Below are 6,735 nucleotides of genomic sequence, written 5' to 3'. Positions count from 1 at the left end.
ACTTTTTTTTTTTTTTTTTTTTTTTTTTTTTTTTTTTTTTTTTTATGAACCTGCAACTGGTTCTGTATTACAACTCATAAGCCCCGTTGGCTGCCAGTCGTTCTGAGGAGTTCAGTAACTACTGGAAGAAAATCCATTCTTTTAGGAATGAAAAGAGAATCAGGTCAAAGGCTATGTATTTCTGTTGGCAGCTTGGATTTAAAATGTGGTTTCAAGGCCAAATCGTCTGTTGTAAGATTGGAGGTGACAGGGAATGAGGGAAATCCTGTTCTTGCTTTCCCCAATTAGGAAATGAAAGTTAATTTCCTTACGTATCTAATGTAACTTAAGACTTCATACCTTTGCGCTCTATCTCCATTAAACTAAAAATAAATTGCAGTCCATGTGCATATATCAGTTGCACAGATCCATTAATTCACACTGATAATGCAGTTAAAGCCGGGATGGTGTAACTGTAGTATTGCAAGTCCAACCAGTGTGTAAAAAAAACAACACCAAAAATAAAACCAAAACATGTCTATTTTTCCTTCCCCAAGATTCCAGCCGTTTCCACTGTTTAATTATTTTTAGGAATTACTCTGAGCTGATTAAAGAAAGGAGGCATGCCCGAGTGTCTGTGGAGCATCTGCGTGACCATTTCCTAGGATACGTGGCTGGTTGTGCACCAAGGAGGTAACATGAAGAGAGCATTTCCCGGAACTGTGGTGGTGCTGCTGTTAACAGCTTAAAAGTTGGCTTTCAAAGTCATGATTTCACAAAAATACTGGGAAAAAATGGCATTATCTTAGTAACATATTGGTATTTTCTCTAAAGCTTTAGTATGTTTGTTGATTAGGCTATGGCATATATGCAGCACTTGCTCAATGCAAAGAGGACAGTGAATGGGTACACAGGAAATAGATAAGGATAAAGAAAGCTAAGAGCTTGTATTTGTGTGCGATGCTTATTGAGGTCCTTTCTTTGAAGAAACTTATAAAATGCTTAGGAGCATAAAAAATCTTAAAAGCATGGGTAGGCTTAGATTCAACAAAAACTTAGGATGATGTTTTTATTTTGCTGCATTTTGTACCTTAAAAAGAGGAGGTTTGGGGAAAGTTTGTTTTGTAACCATACATATGTTGGCAATAAGAAAATGCTTCTTAAGTAGTCTGGCTCCAACATGCAGGACTAGTTTCTAAAGTAAAAATTTAAATTCTAGCTCATTACCAAAACCCCGTGGTTATATTCTGATGGTTAAATCTGTTCTTGTGGGAGTTAAAAAATACAGGTGGTGAAGCAGGTAGCTGGTCGGGTGCGAAACCTTCTGGTTTCATAGTTCAGTTCTCAAGGGAGAGTGCTCTCCTAGTATCTCATGGAGATTTTTATTTTATTTTATTTTTTTTTAAATAACCAAAATAAAATGCAGAAGGGGAAAAAATGAGGGCAATTAGCAGTTCTGATACTTCCACAGTTGTTGCATTACCTTCTGGCTTCCCGGCTGAGGCGCTGAATGCTTTTGAATGGTGTAACAGGGAAGAAGGTTTGACTCATCACACAGTGCTTTGTACTGGCTCCAGTTAAACTAAGGCATTGTTGAAGGATACAGTGCTGACTGAAGACCTTGTCAGGCTGCATTACTTCAAGATTATTTAACAACTTCAAGATTATTTAACAAGGCAGCTTGATGCAACAGAGCCTTTCTTTGGTACAATAAGGAGGTATCTTGTGCAGTGGTACAAAGTTAATGGGCCGTGTCAGACTAATTATTTCTGAATTTTTAGCATGTACTTGGGAAATGTCGTTTCTCAGCCAAATCTCAGGTCATGTTCTGAAAGGTCGAAGCCTGAATGTTCAGTTAACGTCTTTGCTGATTTTGTTCTACTACATTTAAAAACAAACAAAAAAAAATCCACAAGCATTTTAAAATGCTACTTCTATTGTGTTACTTCTCTACCCCCTCGCGTTCCCTCTAGCTCACTCCTGGAAAAGGAGCTCCTGCTGCTTTTCCATGTAGCTTCTGCCCCCCTCCTGTCGCGGTGCGGGCATCCCATCGCTCCTCCGCCAGGCAGAGGCCGCGGCTCTGCACGCCCCTGCCTCCTGCGTCAGGCCTTGCTGCAAGGACCAGGCCAAAAACCCCTACGTGCTTTCAAACAGCTGCCTCCCCTTTTTTCTAATAGTAATATTTAAACATGGCACCGAGTCCTGCTTTCCAGAGCTCGTCTCTTCCTGGCCATGCGATGGCGCTTGTGTATGTGTGGTTATGTTCAGAGGTCTACGCCGACACCGCCAGGCTTCCTACGCGCCGCCTGTCGCGCATCACTTCTTCCATTACCACCACTCGTCTGGCACAGCTGGCTTAAAAGCTGATGTTCACGTACCGTGATGCTAAAATTATGAATGTGTCCTGGCTCTGCTGTTCTTGTTTCTGTGAATCTGTATCTGTCTGTGCACATCTAATTTCCCCTGTGTCTCCAGTCCGTCTTACTGGCATAGGAGGAATGCTCGTTCCACGTCTTTCTGGACTAAGCCCAGGCAAAATAAACATTTCTAGACAGTTTTTTGTTTGTGGTGAATAACATTTCAGCTGTAACAGTCAAAAACTTATGAAAGGGGCACAAGCACATAAATAATTTCTCCTTTCTTACCTTGAAAGGATTAAACAACATAGAAACAAAAGACCCTAAACCTTAATGTGGGCAATGTATAACAAATGAGGAGGAGCTAGGAGAATTTTGGTGGCAAGGAACAGGAATCTTTTCAAAGGAATTACTTCAAGCATTTAAATAAATATATGTGAGGGGCGGCTGAGGGAGCTGGGGTTGTTTAGGCTGGAGAAGAGGAGGCTCGGGGGAGACCTTATTGTTCTCTACAACTGCCTGAAAGGAAGCTGTGGGGAGCTGGGGGTCGGCCTCTTCTCACAGGTAACTAGTGATAGGACTAGAGGGAATGGCCTCAAGTTGTGCCAAGGGAGGTTCAGGTTGGAAATGAGGAGACATTTCTTCTCAGAAGGAGCGGTCAGGCATTGGGAAGGGTTGCCCAGGGAGGTGGTGGAGTCGCCGTCCCTGGGGGTGTTGAAGGGAAGGCTGGACGTGGTGCTTGGGGACATGGTTCAGTGGGTGACGGTGGTAGTAGTGTGATGGCTGGACCAGAGGGTCCATGGTTCTGATTCTATATTCTTAATTGTCTTCTAAAAGATGCAAGCAACTAGAACATCAAGCTCAAGCATGGATGAAAATTGTCCAGATGGTTGAATCCAAATAGTTGAAATAATGTTCATAGATGATGTTTACTTGTGTTGAGGAAGGCTTCATTAAAGAATTAGAGGGCCTGCATTTTGAAAACACACAACTTTTCAGATCGAAAAATTGCTTCTAAAGCCCAGTATGTATATATTATTTCAATATTTCAGTACATCTACCAAAAACAAACAAAAAAACCCACAAACTTAAGACTCATGTTCCATAACCCTAAGGTTAATAAATATTAAAAAAAAAAAAAAAAAAAAAAGGTATAGGGTAGGCAAGAAGGTGCCTGTCAGTCATTTTGGTTCTCACATTCTCAGCAGAAACAAGGCCCACCAGACTGCGTTACATGACTTTATCACCACCAAGCAATTTAGGGGGCTTTTTATGTAGGACTTTTCTGAGGGACTTTTGAAGCATTCAAGTTAATTGGAGCACCAGCTCTCCTTTATCGTCTCTTGGTTGACATTTGTAAAGAAATCTAACATATCAGACAGGAGTCATTTGAAATAGAAAGACATCCTCAGCCTCATCCCCTGCCAACTAGTACACAACTCTGTTTAGGTACTGTTTCAGTTTATTTAATGATGAAGACCTGAAAAGTTTTTTCTTCTGCAAATGTGCTGTAAGGTTCTCTGATCCATTTTTGTTCCTGGTTTTGCTTAATCATCTATTGGACTATGCAATCCATTATGAATCTCAAAATGTTTCATTTGCCACATAGTCCTACCTACTACATGCATTCAGAATTAAGACTCAGTTTTGGCAGTTTTTATTCATGGTTTATTATTATTATTATTATTATGTTTTAATCTAACGTAACTCTTACTGTACATAGAGAAGTAGAATATTTTTTCTTTTGTACTTTTTCCTGCCTACAGCCAAAATGCTGCTGATGAAGTTTAACAAAAAGCATTTTCCGTTTATTTCTTTGGCAGTAATTGTATACAACTTAATCCTTTATAAATCTAAAATGGAGTCATACTTTTCACCAACAAAGGTATGAGAGCGTAATTATTTCTTCCATAACAATTGCAAGCATTCACATATTCTCCATATGGTTTTGGCTCCTTGCCTCTTCTCTGGCTGTCTGATAACACGTGTGTTAAACATGCTGAGCCTGCACATGCTGGTGCCGCTGTGCAAGCGATGTATGTGCATGCCTCAGACACACGAATCGTCCTGTTAATACCGATGGGACTATTATCTGCTTAAAGGTAAGCTTGTGTTTTAAGTGTTATGGAAACTTTGATCTCAAATTACTTCAATTTTCCTGAAGGTATAGTTCTTTCTTTACACGACTTGGTTCACGCTATCACTGTTTCACCAATGTGTATTCTCACGATGGCAATTTATTTTTGCAGCTAAAACCTCACATTTGACTTGGAAAGGGTTTTTAACTTTACGTTGAAGTGTCTGTTTAGACACTTAATACCACAGAAGAGTGGGCTCTCTGTACTTAGTGGTGCAGCTTAGTAAGTTTATGGACTATTGACAAGCTTCTACACGTAGTAAGCAGATCGCAAACTCCTATCAATGTAAGTAGAACACAGACTCCACATCCCAAGTCAGGTAAGGACAGGGAGAAACAAGGAGCTTCTTCAGGAGTTTAAGCTGTACTTCCAGGAGTTTGAATTTCATTTGTATTTTTGCTTTTCACTTTTGCTCCATTCTTGAGTCCCATCAGTGCAGTCCTATATGAAAGTTTCACGTCACGACATGTATTTTTATGTAAGTTTAGGAAGGAGATTGCTCATGCCTGTGCTGGAGAAACCCACTTTTCATTTTTATAGGGTATTTGTCATCTCAGTGTTTCAAAGTACTGTTGCAGCTCACGTAGAGCACAGCTGCTGTAGCTACAACAGAGTCTTGCTTGAAAGAGGGCAAATAACACAGCTTTGGAATGACAAATCCAACCCTAAAAATCAGTTCATGCTATTCTAGCAGCAAATTTTGTTCCTATTCAAGTCACACTGAAAACAGAGTTTGTCCCTTAATGTAATGCTTTGTTTTGTAATGCCCTGCTGTCTTGCTAAACTATTTATTAAAGAAACAGGGAGGGGCTGGCACAGTCCTATTTCAAAATACAATGCTTGTGTAGTCACTGAAGCAGATAGCCCTCAGGGCCATTTGCAACTTTTTTAGCTAAGAAGAGAAAATAGAAATACCTTTTAACTGTTTGAATTTTCTCTAGCCTTTCTTTTTCAAAACCTATCAGGCTGTCTTCCAGCAACATATTGAATTGAATGGTTACTGGTCCTTTCGCCCTTATTGCATGTGCTCACCAACAGCTCTGGAAGTGGTAGGGTTGACTCATGGAGAAATAAGGCAAATGAAATGTGAGCTTACAGAATTATAGGGCAAGCCTTGAATTTTTTTTTCCTTTTTCCCCCTAAAACAATGAGAGTTTGAACCAAGGAGATGTTATTTGAAATTGCAGAATAAATAATTAACCTCCCTACCTAATTAAAAATTCCTTTAAGCATGCATAGCACTTGATAAGAGTTAGAACTAAAATTGCCTGTGGAAACCCTACCTTTAGCAACTAAATATTGAGAAGTCTACTGAATATTTGTAAAGCTTTTCATGCAGCCAAACCACTTGTCAGTTCCCCAGAGGATGCCAGAGGCCCCTACACAACACAAGGACCACCATGCTGTTGAATGTAAGATCTTTTTTTCAAAACATTTTTTCTTTCTGTAACTATGATTTTTAATTTATTATTATTATTTATTTTAAAACAAGGGAAAAAAAATCTGCAGTTTTGATCTTAGGCAGCTGAAAAAACTGTGTCTGGAATCTTCCCAAAAATTCAGTTTGAAGCCAACACCCCTAATGGAAAATTTCAGACTTGTGAAACTGGCAAGGTTTTATGAACAACTAAAAACCTGTATAATGCAAAACGTCAGAGAGCTTCAAAATAAGTGACACTATGCTGCCTGCTTCTAATGTTTTTAGCTAGAGGGGTTATCTGAGATAAGCACTTTTAGTGGCAATTTCTTCAAAGGAATTTTGTGTACTAATAGATGATTGATCAGGTTGATTATTATTTTACAATATTTCATTCATTGCAACTATTTTTTTAATTAAAAGAAAATCTTTCTCTCTTACATCGTCTTCATCCATCTTCCTTTGTACCCAAGCCTTTTGGCTCCAGGACATTTTGACTGCCTGTACACATGGGCAGTCCAGGAGCATCTCTTATTTGGCTATCTACATTTGTCCTAAATGTGGAGACTGATACACGTGGTCAAATTCAACCAAGCTGGCTGAAAACAAACAAACAAACAAAAAACCACAACAGATTGTTCCTGGTCCTAGAGGTAATAATTAAGTTATACCATGGGGTGGCTCTGTATGCCCAAGCTCAGTTGGCACTTTTGTCCCTAAGCTTGAAGTCAGTCAGTGGCTCCGTGCTGTGGGTGTCGGTGTATGGGCTGTGGCATGCATGTCTTGGTGGCCCAGCCATTTGTTCTGGCAAACATCAGGCCAGATGCTACCTGAAGCCTGGGCG

The sequence above is a fragment of the Oxyura jamaicensis genome, chromosome 1 (assembly GCF_011077185.1).
Source record: "Oxyura jamaicensis isolate SHBP4307 breed ruddy duck chromosome 1, BPBGC_Ojam_1.0, whole genome shotgun sequence".
NCBI classification, from domain to species: Eukaryota; Metazoa; Chordata; class Aves; order Anseriformes; family Anatidae; genus Oxyura; species Oxyura jamaicensis.
Note: the sequence above shows the minus strand (reverse complement) of the source record.